At 41.8% G+C, this 17,067-nt stretch overlaps 1 non-coding gene across 1 annotated transcript; it reads right to left on the minus strand.

Annotated features, from left to right (window-relative positions):
- Positions 1–15,372: 15,372 nt before the first annotated feature.
- Positions 15,373–15,446, minus strand: trnai-aau (transfer RNA isoleucine (anticodon AAU)). The gene has a single exon. It is a non-coding gene; the product is annotated as a tRNA-Ile (tRNA).
- Between the last annotated feature and the right edge of the window lie 1,621 nt (positions 15,447–17,067).

Genomic DNA, 17,067 nt, shown 5'->3' on the forward strand with positions numbered 1-17,067 from the left:
AGGGTTATACCTGTTAAAACTGTTAATATTATAGTCAGGCTGTCTGTTGTTGCCCAAATGAGGATGGGTTCCCTTTTGAGTCTGGTTCCTCTCGAGGTTTCTTCCTCATGTCGTCTGAGGGAGTTTTTCCTTGCCACCGTCGCCACAGGCTTGCTCATTGGGGATAGATTAGGGATAAAATTAGCTCATGTTTTAAGTCGTTCAAATTCTGTAAAGCTGCTTTGCGACAATGTTTATTGTTAAAAGCGCTGTACAAATAAACTTGATTTGATTTGATTTGATGATATCCAATATTTTGTAAAGTTTCAGATCAATCCATCAATGAATTGAACATTTTTCCCCATTTCCTGCTTGGCCACATGGTGGCGCTGTGCTAGGCATCTGCATTACACTTCTGAATATCATCACAATCATAATACACAATATTTTGTAAAGTGTCAGATCAATCAGTTAAGGCATTGCCAATTTCTGGCACATTTCCTGCTTGGCCAGGTGGTGGTGCTATAACAGGCAGGCCCATTGGGCATCAGGTTATCATAATAATCATAATATCTATTGAAGTAAGAAGTGTCCAACCATACAGTCAATGCACTGTGGCTTTCTGACACATTTCCTGTTTATGTGGCAAGATATTAAAATCATAAGGCTATTTCAACATATTACAAGATATCAAAAATCCCTTCACAACTTAATATCAGCGACATCTTGGCATCACGTATAACAAATTTCACATGAATCTCATGAACCGTCTAGGAGGAGCATGTTAAAATTCATCATGTGTCAAAACACACATATTCAAAACCCTATTCTTTCCTTGGCCAGTTGGTGGTGCTATACCAGACAGGCCCATAATGGCGAAAGAGTATCAGAATCAGAATCATATTACAAGATATCAAGTTCAACATTCAGCAATATCTTGGCATATTATATGTTATAATATTTCAACATATTACAACATATCAAAAATCCCTTAGCAATTCAACTTGAGCAATATCTTGGCATCATGTTTGCCAAGTTTGACATGAATTTGATGAACCGTCTAGGAGGAGTACGATAAAAATGACCACTCCAAATGGCCTTATGACATCATCATTCCAAAGTTCTACCCATTTATTTAAATGGGAAATGGAAAAAGGGGCGCTATGAAGTCCCTGGGCCATACCCGGGGCCAAAAGTCTGTAACTGAGTAGCAATGACAATGACTGATGTGTGTATCAAATTTCATGAGTTTTCATGCATGGGAAATGCCTCAATTAAGGCCAAATGTGGCAGAATAATAATAATAATAATAATAATAATAATAATAATAATAATCCTTCAAAAAACAATAGGGTCTTCGCACCAAACGGTGCTCGGGCCCTAATAAATCAAAATAAGAGCACATGCACATACACATGTTCATTCATATGTACATAGGAGTGTTGTATCAAAAAATTAAATTTGGAGGTAATGCTGCCAGTAGTAGGGGTTATACTCAATTTTGATGAAAACAGAAAGAACCCTTGGGCATACATGACTCCTGTCCTCCACAAGCATACGTACACCCACACATACATATACACGCATCCAAAAACAGAAGGCTGGCAGAAAATAAAAATTCTAATCATAATGGTAAAGGACACCCATGACAGGCCACTGCGGCAATAAAGTTATCTACAAGAGGAGCCCTGAAAACATTTCTAACATTGGATAGAAGTAAAAGTCATCTCAGAAAGGAACTACGAACTGGTTGGTAATATTACTCACTCCAAAATTCAGTGTAACGACACTTAAAGGGCATCTACAGGGCTCCATATGAGGAGTTCAGTAGTTACTTGTTAGAAGTATTCCTGCATGCAGGAAAGTTCTTATTGATATAAGTCTGGGCTTCCTCCGGCGTCGTGAAGATCCGCTCCTGGTTGTTATGTGTGATGCGAAGACAGGCCGGGTAGACGATCCCAAAGCAGACCCCTTCCGGTCCCCGAAGTTGTTGTCTCACCCCATTGTATCCTGCTCGGGCTCTGGCCACTCGTGCTGTGTAGTCTGGGTAGACTGAAATGGTCATCCCGTCCACTTTGATCTGTTGTTTTTCCCTGGCGAGGCAAAGAATGTTGGCACAGTCCTGGAAGTAGTGCATGCGAGCCACAATTACGCGCGGTCAGTCACCTTGCCTGGGCGCCGGTAGTAGCGAGCGATGAGATCTATCTAGTACCGGCACCTCTGTTAGGCTGAATGCCCTCTGAAGCAGGGTTGACATGGCGACAGTGGAGCTGTCATGGCTCTCCGGTACTCCCGCAATTCTGATGTTATTCCTCCTTGACCTCGACTCTAAGTCTTCATATTTATTTTGTAGTAATTCCGACTGAGCCTTGAGGTGTGCCACTTCACGTTGAAGAGAAATGATATAATCTGGACATGTTGACAGACTCTTCTCCATCTTGCCAGTGGTATTTTTCAGCGTGGCTAACTCTGTAGCAACCGAGTTCTGATAAGATTGCAGTTCAGACCTTACAACAGTAATGTCAGCTCTGAAACCTTCCATTTCCTTTTCCAGCACTCTTCTAATCTCCGACTTAATTACATCTCCCTTCATGAAGCGACAGAAGCAACTCCTGCCTGAAAGCTTGAGTGGTTAGCGCCATGGTCTGGTCAGCTGGGGTTGGCTTATCATTTTGATCCAGGGATGATCCGGGACTGCTAGGCCTCGTGGTCAACGAAGTTGCATTACGGGTTTTTGTAGACTTGCCAGCCATTCTTTTTTTGTAAGCAGATATGTAGAAGTATGATAAAACTTTTCATTCATTTCATTATCTCTAGCCGCTTTATCTTTCTAGAGGGTCGCAGGCAAGCTGGAGCCTATCCCAGCTGACTATGGGCAAAAGGCAGGGTACACCCTGGACAAGTCGCCAGGTCATCACAGGGCTGACACATAGACAACCATTCACACTCATGGTCAATTTAGAGTCACCGGTTAACCTAACTTGCATGTCTTTGGACTGTGGGTGAAACCGGAGGAAACCCACACGGACAGAACATGCAAACTCCACACAGAAAGGCCCTCGCCGGCCCTGGGGCTCGAACCCAGGACCTTCTTGCTGTGAGGTGACAGCACTAACCACTACACCACCGTGCCACCCATGATAAAACTTAAAAAGTGAAATAAAGAACTGTGCTTTGCTGTGCTTTGTCGAAAGGTGCCTTTTTAAAAACTTTAAAATGAAAGTTCTGCGGAGTCTGGTTGGATGCGACTACTCCATAGCTTGCTTGCTGGTGCCCCCCCCCCCCCCATTCCACTGATTTTAATAGTTTAGCTATAAACTATTAGACATTTGAATTAATGATTAATGAATTTATGAGACTGATCCCTTTTTACATGAGACTGATTTGGTAAGCTTATTGCATGTACAATGTTTTTCAATTTTTTAGAGCCAACATGAAAGAAATCCATGTTTGTCCAACTAATGAAGCTGGATATCATGACAGGTCAGACTATCATGTGTTTTACTGTAGGTCTTTCAAATCCATAATTCTCCTTTTTCCCTTACAAATCTAAGCTTTATTTATATATTTTTTAAAAGTCACTAAATATTGCTTAATTTAAAAGGATTATAAATAAATGGTGTTTGCATTCCGCAGTAATGGACCCAAACCAGCCTTGGCTGACATGTGGGTGCCCACAAAAGAAATAAATGATAACGGCATAATTTGTTCAAAGATTCCACGTATGACACATAGATGTAGAAAAAGTTTGAGATAGGTATTGACAGAGGTGGAAAGAGTACTAAAATATTATACTCAAGTACAAGTACTGTTACTCTGATGAAATTTTACTTAAGTACAAGTAAAGTTACCAGACAAAAAATCTACTCAAGTAAAAGTAAAAAGTAGCTCATTTAAAATGTACTTTGAGTAAAAGTAAAACGTTACTTTTAACAATGGGTGTTTTCTGCCTCCATTGTGTTGTGCAAAAATGAAAAAGAAGAGGAAACAAGGATATATGTACATCTCAACCCAGATGTTTTATTTAAAGGAAGTGTATCAAATTGAATGCTTAGGATAATGCTGTATTAAAACTGAGACAAACAAAAAAGGTCAATACACACAGTCATGTCGTTTACATCGCCCTGACCACACACAAAGCATTGTACACGAAATATGAAAGTGAAATGTTGCACCAAAATCTCGTAGCTTGCCCGTGTGCACTGTGTGTTATTGAACAATTCAATTCAAACATTATTTGTTTTGCTTAGTATTCCTTTCTGGCCTGTTGGATGTAGAATGGTAGGAGGACTGATCAAGTCAGGTTGGCGAGCTAACTTGCTTGCATGATTAGCCAACCGAATAACAGACTAGTTACCATTATGTTACAGTACCAACAGGTTGCTACTTCAACATTAGCAATGCCATCCACTATTTTTGGAATATAACCAGCCTATTGTCGGTTTTACTATGGAAAGGAAACATTATGATCAGGGGCGCAGATACGTTTTTTGAACTGGGGGGGACAAAAAACTGGGGGGGACAAAAAACTGGGGGGGGGACAAAGCTGCCAGCAAACCAACCCCAACCCCGATATGCCTGTCAAACTTGTTGTGGGCAACCATAGCAACTAAGCTTGAGCTCGCAACCTGTGCAGTCTGCGCAGCTCAACCAACCGAATATCAGTCTTTGTTTTGTTTTATGTGAGTTGTTGCAACTATGTATACACTGCTGTGCACCTCAATAAACCGAATGGTAATTAGTCTTTTGATTTTTCCGTGAGGTTTGCCTTATGCAAAGAAAGACAGCATAGACTTTTTTCCTCCCTATAAGTGGGGGGGACCAAACGAGGTGAATTTAAATCTGGGTGGGACGAATCCCACCCATCCCACCCTCTATCTGCGCCCGTGATTATGATGCCAATGACAATACTTACCTCAACATGCTTGCTCAGATTAGACGTCGAATTTTTGTATGCCGCAATGGTTGTCTTCTTGGGCACACATAATCTGCATTGCATAATGAAACTGTCACCCCTTTTCTCTACGAAGCTGAAGTGATCACGTATGTAGGGCCAGGGGTGCACTTCATTACTGGAAGAAATTGCGTTTTCTGCAGGGTCGTCCACCACAGGTTCCTCGGTCTCCTCCATGTCCGCAGGGGCGCTTTATCAACACCCGTGGCCCAGGGGCTAGGCCCCTCATAGGCTACCTGTCAACCCTACCCTTACCGTTGGCCAGGAAAACACTCTTATTTTATTTGCAATACGTGTCAAGCATTTACAGTGTAAGCGCGTAATTAGCCTAGAAGCCTACGATAGGTTACGTTTGGCTCAGCGTAGCTGCGCAAGGCCCACGATCACATCACTCAACACATCCGACCACAGAGGGAGAGAAGAATGTGCGCATTATCATTACAGAGCCGGTTCTGATGATTACCACGGACAGGACAGTGATACTGCGTAACTTTCATGCAAGGGCATGGCCAGAGATAACCACACAAGCGCGCGTGCGCTAATGTAGACCTATGTGTTGTAAACATAAAACACACACACCTACAGACAAGTCCTTTTAAAAAATAAAATACATAAAAATAGCTCGGCGGCATGAAAACAAACATTCACTGCAAGACAAGGTGCCCTAGAATCTCCATCAGTTTTTAATATCTATATGGACTTTGTTGTCAGGATTGCACAGCATGAGATATCAAAACTGTACCCAGATACAGGCTTCAAGTTCAGATATTGCATTCCAAATGAGGTATCCACAAGAGAAATGCGTACGAAAGCACGAGCATCAGGAGAAGGTTGCATAACAGAGATTCTATACATAGATGATCAGGCCATACTCGCTGGATCCATCGAGGAGCTTCAGAATATTCTTCAGTTGTATGATAAGACCTACACCCGCTTTGGTTTACAAATATCATATGTCAAAACAGAAACAATGGCTTTTAACGTCAATGAGGATATCAAATGTAAACCAAGTATCATTTCCCTTGGCGGCACTAATATTAAAAACATCCGCACCTTTAAATATCTTGGTTATAATGTCAGCAACTGTGATGAATCCTCACACTTCCTGCATGCTAGGATAAGTGCTGCATTCATGAAATGGAATGAACTGAAACACGTTCTAACCGACCACCGAATACTACTAAAAACCCGTATAAAGTTCCTAGTGGCATTCGTTCGATCTCGTCTCCTGTACAGCACACAGGCATGGCAACTATCATCCAGTGAAATTCACAAAATTGAGGTAGTGTGGCATGGCTTCCTAAGGAAAATGATTAAAGGTGGATATAAACGAAAGAATGCCCCTGACCAAAAGAACACTACAAATGAAGATATAGACTGGAGCTACAAGATGTCCAATGCTGACCTCCGGAAACTGACAGGAACCCAGGATATAAAACTATCCTGCTACGTACAACAACTAAAATATATTGCTCACGTTTGCCAGATGGGCAATAACCAAGTGCAAAAGCAGCTCCTGTTTGACAAAAATGGTTATAAATGGACGAAATGGGGAAAATCTGCTGGGCATAGACACCCAACAGATAAGACGTATGATGATGGACAAATCAAACTTTGAGCAACTGCTGCAACTGCTACAGCAGAAGCACCCCTAGAGAGTTTAACTTTTGACAGGGGAACATGATGATGATGATGATGAAGGTACTTGGCTCGGCGGCCACATGAAACGTAAACACCATGGACAGCGGCCAAACTCATAACTCTACAGACTGAAATACATGAAACCAAGTCCTACTAGGGTCTATTTTACCGATCTATGTTCAAGCATCATGCAAGTCTTCCTTCTCCTTGAATAAGACTGTGCATTCACCTGCCTTTTTGACATGACTGCATTGAAATACCACTTGCAACAATATTTCACACACTCCATCAAGAAAAAAGTTAAACTTGATGAACACGGGCATACTGTTTTGAGCATACGATTTTTTAAAAAGAAACTAGCTACATCAAAGTCCTTCAATAAACCCATCCTTTAGCGCAAATGAGCTTAACCTAGTTCAAAGCATGACGCTAGCAGTAGCTGCATAAGGCAAAATCATGTGGGCCTTTCGTCAACAACAAGCCACGGCGGGTAAACATTAATAATCAAGTGTCCTTACCTTAAAACGTTGTCTTGACCACAGAACTTCTCAAGTATTTCATTTAAATCCACACGGGTTAACAACACACCCAACACAGCTAGTGAGAAATGTGGATCTGCGCTAGCTTTGTATTGCTATTCCCCTCAGTATGCTTACTCTGTCTGCTGCCCGAACTGTGACAATTATAGGCTACAATCTTTTCATCAATTTCTTCAGTAGATGCCATTTTAGACATTTTATTATCCCCATCGAAATATGCTATTATACTAACAGGATTATAACTCAAATCACACGACACATATTCAAATCACAACTGATTTATTTTACTGTTGGACAGATCATAGCATATCTAGCCTAGCTGCACATAGCCTAGCTGCTGGTAGGCTGATAACTGATAAGTAGCTGATATTCTGAACAGATTGGTGATCCTTACCTTAAAAAAGTCTGTGACTTTAGGCAACGATTCTATCATTACCTGCATCTCTCTCTTTTTTTCCTTTTATGCGCCCCGCTAACATGTGAACGCTTCTTCTTTCAAAGCCTCTAAATTTGTGTCTCTGTAGTCTGCAGTCTTTGGCGCGCTTTCGTGCGTGACGTTACGTTTTGTTACCTTTTATTCTGTTACAGTTGTGGGTGTTCGTTTTGTGAACCACATCCACCATGTCTCTTACAGCAGGCTACTGTGCGCTCATTTATTTCTAACCTTATTTCTATCTGTACATTAATGTAGGCCCACGATTCCGACAGTTTATAATTTTATTAATATTACAAGGCCCCTGATTGGCTGTGGCCCAGGGGCTTGAGCCGCCCGAAGCCCCCCCCTTAAAGCGCCGGTGCATGTCCGCCATCGTCTGTGTGAGACTCGCGCGTGCGACAACTGTCCTTCCCGTGATTAATTTCTAGAATGCATTTCCCCTTCTCCATTTTAGCCTTTTTAAATTTTTTATTTATTTAATTTTTTTTTACTCAGTAACGGTTGTGATGTAAAATGTACCGAAGTACACTACTTAAAAGAAAACATACTTAAGTAAAAGTAAAAGTACACTCTTTAAAAATTACTTGAAAAAGTATAAGTACACAAAAAAGCTACTCAAGTACAGTAACGCGAGTAATGTAATTCGTTACTTTCCACCTCTGGGTATTGAAACGATCACTAACAATGAATTTGCAGATATTTTACTGCAAAGAGAACTAGCATGAAGTGTTCATCTGCTTTCAAAATAAATAAATAAATAAATAAAATAGATTAAAAAACATGGACTTCAATGGCATTTGGGAGCTATGCACTTTTCAATCTCAAAATGCAAGACGGTTATTGGACAAATACTGCGAAAACGCCCGCCCACTGGGCTCCCAGCCTCACAGTGGGAGGGACATGGCAGTTTCCGCGAGGAGACTGGTGATTGGTGAAAGCGGCCGGATATTTTCTTTGATTGACAGCTCATTTCAAATATAGACAGGCAGCGGTGATTTTCAGTTCAGTCCCATGCGGATTCGCAAGTGGTGTGGTGTATTGTAAGAGATCAGCTTAGATTTTGATTTCATTCATTACATACGGTTTCTACCAGCTTTTTTAGTTTGTATATATTTTCATTGTAAATAAAGTGTAAATATAGTGTTGTCAAGTTTGCTATCTTAGTTCCAGAAATTTCGTTTATTTGAGTGACTGAACTTGAACTTGAGGGGGCTAGTCAGCTAGCAAGAAAGCTGCACACGGATGCCAAGCATTGCTGATTTAATTTTGGCGAAGCCATTTGCCAGTCTCCCTTTCGAGGAAAAAATTTAAATTAAAGAGCAGGGTAGACCAACGCCTCAAATTGACTTGGTGAAAAAGGTAGGGAATAATACTCATTCCTTTCAGCTCTCCTGGTACGAGAAAGTGAATTGGCTAACAGGAAGTGACCCACATCAACAACAGTAAATAGGCTACTTTAGTAATATGTCATGGATGGACCATTCTCATCTCATCTCATTATCTCTAGCCGCTTTATCCTTCTACAGGGTCGCAGGCAAGCTGGAGCCTATCCCAGCTGACTACGGGCGAAAGGCGGGGTACACCCTGGACAAGTCGCCAGGTCATCACAGGGCTGACACATAGACACAGACAACCATTCACACTCACATTCACACCTACGGTCAATTTAGAGTCACTAGTTAACCTAACCTGCATGTCTTTGGACTGTGGGGGAAACCGGAGCACCCGGAGGAAACCCACGCGGACACGGGGAGAACATGCAAACTCCACACAGAAAGGCCCTCGCCGGCCCCGGGGCTCAAACCCAGGACCTTCTTGCTGTGAGGCGACAGCGCTAACCACTACACCACCGTGCCGCCCATGGATGGGCCAAAAATATAGAATCTATTTAAAATGTTTATCCTGTTTATATTATATTGGAATATATATTTTTCTGGATATGAATTAAACACAGCTACAATTTGGAAAACATTTTTAAACAAAAACACAGCCGAGAACATTTCACACTACAGACCTGACAAAGAGCTGCTTTCAATAATGATCAATTTTTAAACAACATGCCACAATTTTAAAATATAAAATGTTAAAATATACCCCCCCAACACCACCATCATGTATATTGGACAGTAGGCTAATGGGCCAAAAGAACCTGTTATTTCACAGTTTGTGACCCTGCCAACAATCAGCCAGATCAGAGGCAAGAGTATGGGCAACATTGATGTGTTTTATCTTTTTTCTTTTAAAATCTGGAAATATCGTAACCGACCAGCCTCCCCTGTTTGAAAGACTACCAGCCGCCACTGCCTTGAAATGAGCTAAAATTCATATAATTTCCGGACAATCCGTATAGGTTGACATGTATGACAGCTTCACTTAAAAATATATACTTTTGCTGCGCGAACTTGCGTGGCGTCACTGTACCTTCCTTTTCGCGTGCTTGGCTGCATGCACAGTCCCTACATCCACATGGATGTGCACAGATACACAGAATGTGCACGTTATATTTAGGGACAGAAAGTTGCCTACGTTGATGCACCTTGAAGTAGAAAAACATCCACTCTATTCTTGATATAATCGATCTAAATTAACCATAGGCTATTTTCAGGCTATACTATCTTTACTTTTAAGCGCATGATCATTCTAAGGGCCATCCATCCATGTGCTATAATGATATAATTTGTTTTGTTTTATTTATTTATTTATTTATTTTCAGGACAGTCTAGGTTATGCTAATATTTGCTTATTTACATCAGGCTTTTCTATCAAGGAAAAACATTTTGCGTTTATGAATTTTCCATGTTTTTGAATGTATACCACTATATGAAGCATGGCAACCGAAATATCCTTCCACACTTGTGTGGATTGTCTGGAATCTGGCAACATAAATATTATGATAGTGGGATAGCCTACTGTATGTCTTAGCAATAATTTGTAAAACTATATCATGTACCGACATAAGTATGTAATAGAAGCTACATTAGAATATCAGTCCAAAGTTGGAGACAAATCGTTGCTGTAATTTGCTGTTGCTGTAATTTCAAAAACTAGATTACTTGAGAACGGCAAAAGGCCCAGATGAATACTTTATACCATTGGAAACGGTAGGGACTGCTGTTTATTTTGATGTATGGTTTGTTGTGTAAACTCAGGAGTTAGTGAGGTATTGCACCGATAAGAACGGATGTGGAAATGGATGCAGAGCTGTATGCAGAATATGATTAAATCTGATGTGAATTCATTGATGTTAATTTTCATAAACTGTTGATCACAGCAACTAGTGGGTAGCACCATTGGGAAGCTCAAGTCATGTGGTTTCACATGATATATGTGTGCAGTGGCGTGCACAGATAGACATGAGGTGGTGCTCAAGCACCTGCCCCTCTGCCCTCTGTCCAAAAAAGTGCCCTTTTGATTTTTTTTTTTTACAGTTTACTGAGGCCAATGTCGACATGATCTTTTAGAAAAGCCGCGGCTTTAAAAGCGTGTGTGAAAATAATGTCCCGATGTGTGCCCCCTCCGCACACACACCGGACCTCTGTCTCTCTTGCTCTGTCATGTGAACAAGCGTGCAGTGCATTCAATGTGAGGTTGCAGCAGCATAGCGTCCTGGAAGCCACGGCCTTGTCATAGCGCAGACAACACATCGGGCAGTCAGTCAGCTCTTCCCGTGCCCCACCAGCCAGGTAACACATGAATCGAGTGAAAATGTATTGTTTGCCCTCTAAGCCCAAGCTGTAATTATTTTGTCATGAAGTAGCCCGTCGCATACAGAAACAACTGCACATAAGTATTATATTTTTTGCTAGACCATTTTCAGATTTAGGAAAACAAAAATTTATTTTTCTATTTTGTTCAACTAGAGATTCCTGGCAAAGTCAAAAAGCCTTGATGTAATAAATTAACATTAAGTGGTTGTTTTACACCTTTAAAAACTAAAATGGGTCAGTGGCGACCCGAACACAAGAGGACGGTTAAATCTCAGACTTTTATAATAAGGTGTTCCACATGCGCAAAAAAGTGCCCTTTCCCCCCCCAGAGCACTTGCCCCCCAAAATGTCTGTGCACGCCACTGCAGTGAAAGGATTATTTGAAGCATCAGCTGAGGCAGAAAAGGTGAATGCTTTCTAATCAGGTTTTCAGTTAAGTTTTGACTTTTCCATCCAAGAAGGCAATGGATAAAAAGTCTGATGCTCTCCTGACAGAGCTATACAGGCTTAAAATTTTACTTTAAAAAAAAAGAAGAAGATTCATCAGTCACCACATGAACCCTTTTTTGGAATGTCTTCTTTCCAGGAGAATATAGTGAATGGAATCATTGTAATAGACATAAATCATGGTGAAATAAACAAAGGATTTTCTTGCTAGTTATGATAGTGGACACAGTGTAGCTTCTCTCCTGGGAATCACAGGTCCTACTCCCTAACTTGAATCACATAACAAGACAATTAAGTTACAGCCCTTGTTGAAATCAATAAAATCAGTAAAGCCATACAGATTTTGTGAAGAAAGCAAAGGTAACATGAACCTGCATTTATGCAAATATCTAATAGAATAGGGGCTAATAAGGGCTTCATGCCCCGAATAGAAAGATGGCCAAGATGGCTTTTGTTTCCCCTTCACATGAGTATTACTGCTATTGATGCTGGTCGTTTGAGGTCAAGGCTTATGTCACAGTGGCCTAATCGATAAGGCACTGGACTCTTAAGCCAGTGTTTGTGTGTCAAATTTGATGAGAGAAAGGCTTTGTCCAGAGGCTTTTGAAATTCGCGATTGCATGTGCTTAGCAGAGGGGGGCAAGCAGATTTCCTCTAACACCAAAATTTCCAAGATCCCATTAATTGAGAGTACACACAAGGATGCAGCAGAAGCGTGGCTGGTGATGATTGCTAAACAAGAGGAAGCAAATCAGTAGTGAAAATGTGTCAGCCCATTTCAGTCCAGACAAATCCAGGTGTTTCCAGTTTCTTTTCTTCTTCTGTCCCATGTCAATTTGCGCCATGTATAGGGACTGTTACAGAGATAGAGACAGGTTCCTAGCACTTCATCCGCCCCTGTCGTTTGTCATCAGACTTCTCATGTTGGACCTTTCAACATAAGTTTCACGAATGCCTCATTGGCAATGATTCATGTCCCAGTTGAAAACATTCACCCGTACAACTGGGTTTGGGAATGCCTCACCAGTGTTTGCATCATGCAAAAGTCTTAGCTCATTGCACAAGTGCACAATGAACTTGTCAGGATTACTCAAAATCATTTCTGTCAACCATTGCATGTTTAGTCCTGGGTCATCAATCTCAGGCAGCCCTGCTGTCATGACAGAATAACCAAAGGGGCCCCACCAATGGTGCCAGTTGTCCGCAACCCTTCGTCAGCTGTCCATTGCTAGCGATGATGCCTGCTTCATGAGGATGCACAGAAATTCAGATGGGCCGCGAAGCCTGCACCAGAGTGACAGAGTCATCTGCAGTGGTGGCATGAATGGCCCAGTTGAGGTGCTATGGAATGTCTAGTTTCATGAGCTCGTATACTTCCTTTGACACTTGTCTTCAATTTCAGACACTGAGCTTTTAGCTTTGCTTCACTATGTTGCTCTAACCGAGGCATCTCTTTCCCATGTCTGATCGATAATGACGGCATTCTTCATGTTCCTCTTCCAAACGTCTTTGTACCTCAGTTTCTGTCCTCCTTGTTTCTGTCAGCCTCTTTCCTAGGCTCAGTTCTCCATAGAAAACGGCTTTGGGTAGTCGCGTGTCCAGCATGCGCCAGACGTGTCCAGCCCAATGAAGTTGGCAGGCTGTGATAAGGGTTTCCATGCTTACTGTTTTGGCTCACGTGAGGACTTCTACATTGGGGACTTTGTCCTGCCATCTTATTTTGAGGATTTGATGCAGGTGTCGCAGTTGTAGCCTGGTCAGATACTTGAAGTGTTTACCGTAGAGCGTCATACATTCGGTGACATAAAGCAGAGATGATAAGACTACGGCATTGTATACTTTCAACTTGGTGGTTCTCTTGATGTCATGGCGAGACCATAGTTGCTTTTGTAATGCACCGAAGGCTTTGGTGGCAGCTTGAATCTAGCGGTCTACCTCCAGGTCTGACGAGTTGGTGTTGTGCAACTGCTTAATGCCTATAATGTAATATAATGGAATGTGATCTCAAAAACAAATTTCTGCTTGCTGCATACATTCGACAAGGGCCAAAGGCTGTATCCAACTGCATGGAAGGAGCCATGAGTTAAACCCTGTAGAGCATGCTGAAATAGCTTAGTAAGGAGAGTATTAGACTGAAGATCCCTGATTCAATCCCGGCTTTCAGGATTGGCGGTTTGTCTATGCCTTTGACCAAGTGGGTGCTAAATTTTTTGCCAGAGCAAGGTCAGTTATATGGCAGTAATTTGATGGTAAAAACAATCTTGGCACTGTGTCTTGGTTCCATGGTGTAATGGTTAGCACTCTGAATCCAGTGGTCTGAGTTCAACTCTCAGTGAAACCTTTAAAGCTGTTGTTTGCACCTCTTGAAATAATATATTTCACCTGAAGGCTACTTTTGAGCAAGCTTGCATATCCCAAACCCTTTGTTTCCATCAACATGGAACAAGTTCTCTTCAAGATAGATATGGTCCACTTCTGCAATTTTGGATCTGAGGTTTATTCCAGTACCATCACAGCTTCAATGATATTGGGCACTATAGGTCTGGATTTGGGTGCAACATGGTGGCTCAGGGAGCATTAGAACAGTTGGCGGTGGCACAGTGGTGTAGTGGTTAACGCTGTCGCCTCACAGCCAGCATGTTCTGGGTTTGAGCCCAGTGGCTGATGGGGGCCTTTCTGTGTGGAGTATGCATGTTCTGCCTGTGTGGGTTTCCTCTGGGTGCTCTGTTTTCCCCTGAAGATATGCAGGTTAGGTTAATTGGTGGGTCTAAATTGACTGTACGTGTGAATGGTTGTTTGTTTTTATGTGTTAGCCCTGTGATGATCTGGTGACTTGTCCAGGGTGTACCCTGCCTCTCACCCATAGTCAGCTGGGATAGGCCTCACCTTGCTTGTGACCTTGTACAAGATAAGTGGTTACAGATGATGGATGGAAAGCATAACTGGCTGTGCCCCTAGAACCAGTTCAGAGTGATAACTGCCCATCAATGTTTAACTCACTTGGTCTGCTCACATGGTGTGATGGACCATCCATTGTACCCTCTGTTGCCACATTGGATTGTGTGGGTTGGGCTGCGAACGAGCTCAAGTTCTGATCAGATCCTGTGCACTTTAAATGAAAAACACCTGAGTCAGTCCCCTCAGAATGAAATAGTGGTCAACTGGTGAATTCTCACTATGGACTTTCTGGAAAAGCAGTCAGCTAATGACTGAATTATTTACTGGTGAATAAGAGAAGAGAAAATACAAAGAAAAAGACCATCTATCTGTCTATCATACCCTAACAATGGCTACTACCTTCTGGGATCCTTTGGTAATTGCTATGTTTTGGAGTGGTTTTGAGTGATTCAAGCAACTAAAGATACATTTTAGAGTTTATGAAATTAAAGTTACTTTCAAAATGAAGCACAATTAGATGAATTGAAAAAGGAGCACTGATTTTTAAGAGATTCATAAGTGCTTCTCTTTGAGGCAATCTCATGCGTGTATTTGAATTTTCTGCTTCCTGCAATCAGTTGAGTTACTGTATTTCAATGGCACATTCAGATACAAGGAATCAATTGACATTTTGCAAAACAATCAGAGAATCTCTTGTTTTGGACAACATTTCCCTCAACAGAAAAAGGTTTCCCCTGTCCTGAAAACAACAGGACCTGTAAAGGAGGGAACTAGCCAGTACAGGGATCAAACCTGTGACCTTGGCATTATTAGCACCACACTCTAACCAACTGAGCTAACTGGCCAAGGGAAAAAAATGTCATGGCTGCTGAGGTGCTTCACTAAATAGTGATGAGGCAGTGACTTTCCGTTGAACAGATGTCTTTTCTCTTGATTATTGTTTTGAAGCCCTCAGTTCGACCCACTCACATATTTAAGCAGGGGGATGAAAATCCCAACATCCAGTCTGAAAAACGTATTCTATCTACTGAGCAAAGTCAGCATGGATAGCTTTAACAATGTGAAAGAAGGATGCACACCTACTTCCCTTCTTCAACATGGTGGTCCAAAAGCCACCATGTGCTCTGAAGAACCACTTCTCGCCAACCTCGACCCACTTGCTCTCACTGAACAATAAAGCAACATCTGCTTCCTGAAACATGCATCAAAAGAAGGAGAAGCAGGCCAAGGATCCCATGTCAGAAAATTAGGTAGTTTTAAAAGACTGGAGCCTTGAAGATCACCAAGGGAAAGGCTTCTTCCTGTCCTGAAAACAACACATCCAATAAAGGATGGAAATGGCCGGTACAGGGATGCTTTTATGGCTGAGGACTACAGTTGACTGGCTAACTTTCGGACTGCAGTTGTCATGAACAGTTTTGCACTCAAGTTTCCATCAATGAACAGTTTATAACGTCAACAAAACAGATTCAATTTTAAAAATGTTATAATCACGCTATCTGTTATCACCCAAATGAGCTTCTTCAAAAAAAGCTTCTGCATACAGTCTGACCATGAGCTGTGACCAGCAACCAAAATCAAATCAGGTTGCAAGATCTTGAAAGGATTTAGGTGCAAAGTTGCACTTAATAAGTACAAACTGCCTTGGTATGAGCAGAGAAAATGCAATCATGACGAAATATTTCCTGATTTCATCAGCAGATGACCATTTGCAGATGGATCTTTGACTTTCTGACAGGCAGATAATCGGTAGCCACACTTCCTCCTCACTGATCCTGAACACAGGTTGCCCACTGGGCTGTGTGCTCAGTCCCCTCATGTACTCCTTGTTCGCCCATGACTGTACTGCTAAATACAGCGCCAACATTGTCATCAAGATTGCTGATGACACAACCATCTCGGGCCTCCTTACGGACAATGATGAGACAGCATGCAGAGAGGAAGTGAAGGCATTAGCCAGCTGGTGCCAGGACAACAACCTCTCTCTCAATGTCAGTAAAACTAAGGAGATGATAGTGGACTACATGAGACAGCAAGGGAGGACACACTAGCCCATCTAGTCGTAGACATTTTTTAGGGTATCATTTGTGACAAAATCACAGACAGATGGTCTTCTTCTTTGTATCTTCTCTTCTCTTATTCACCATGAATAAAAATAATAATAAAAAAGCCCAAAGACAAGGAATGACACTTTCAGCCTTGACTTTGCTCCATTTTGGCAACCGCTCAGGGATTAATGCATTGGACCTGAAATGCACTGGGGTTCTTTTCAGTGCAAGTTGAAGCCTGCCTTCATGGTGTAAGCTGGTGGTGTCAACTGACACTTTTATAGTGTTTGCCAATTAATTTCACCAAGGGTGTCATCTATTTCATTTACGTTACAGATCTTTGAAAATGAGAATGCTGTCAGATTTGTGGAAATCCCTGATTCACAAATGTGGTCCCAGAATATGTTCAGTGCAGTAG

The sequence above is a fragment of the Neoarius graeffei genome, chromosome 19, assembly GCF_027579695.1.
Source record: "Neoarius graeffei isolate fNeoGra1 chromosome 19, fNeoGra1.pri, whole genome shotgun sequence".
NCBI lineage: Eukaryota > Metazoa > Chordata > Actinopteri > Siluriformes > Ariidae > Neoarius > Neoarius graeffei.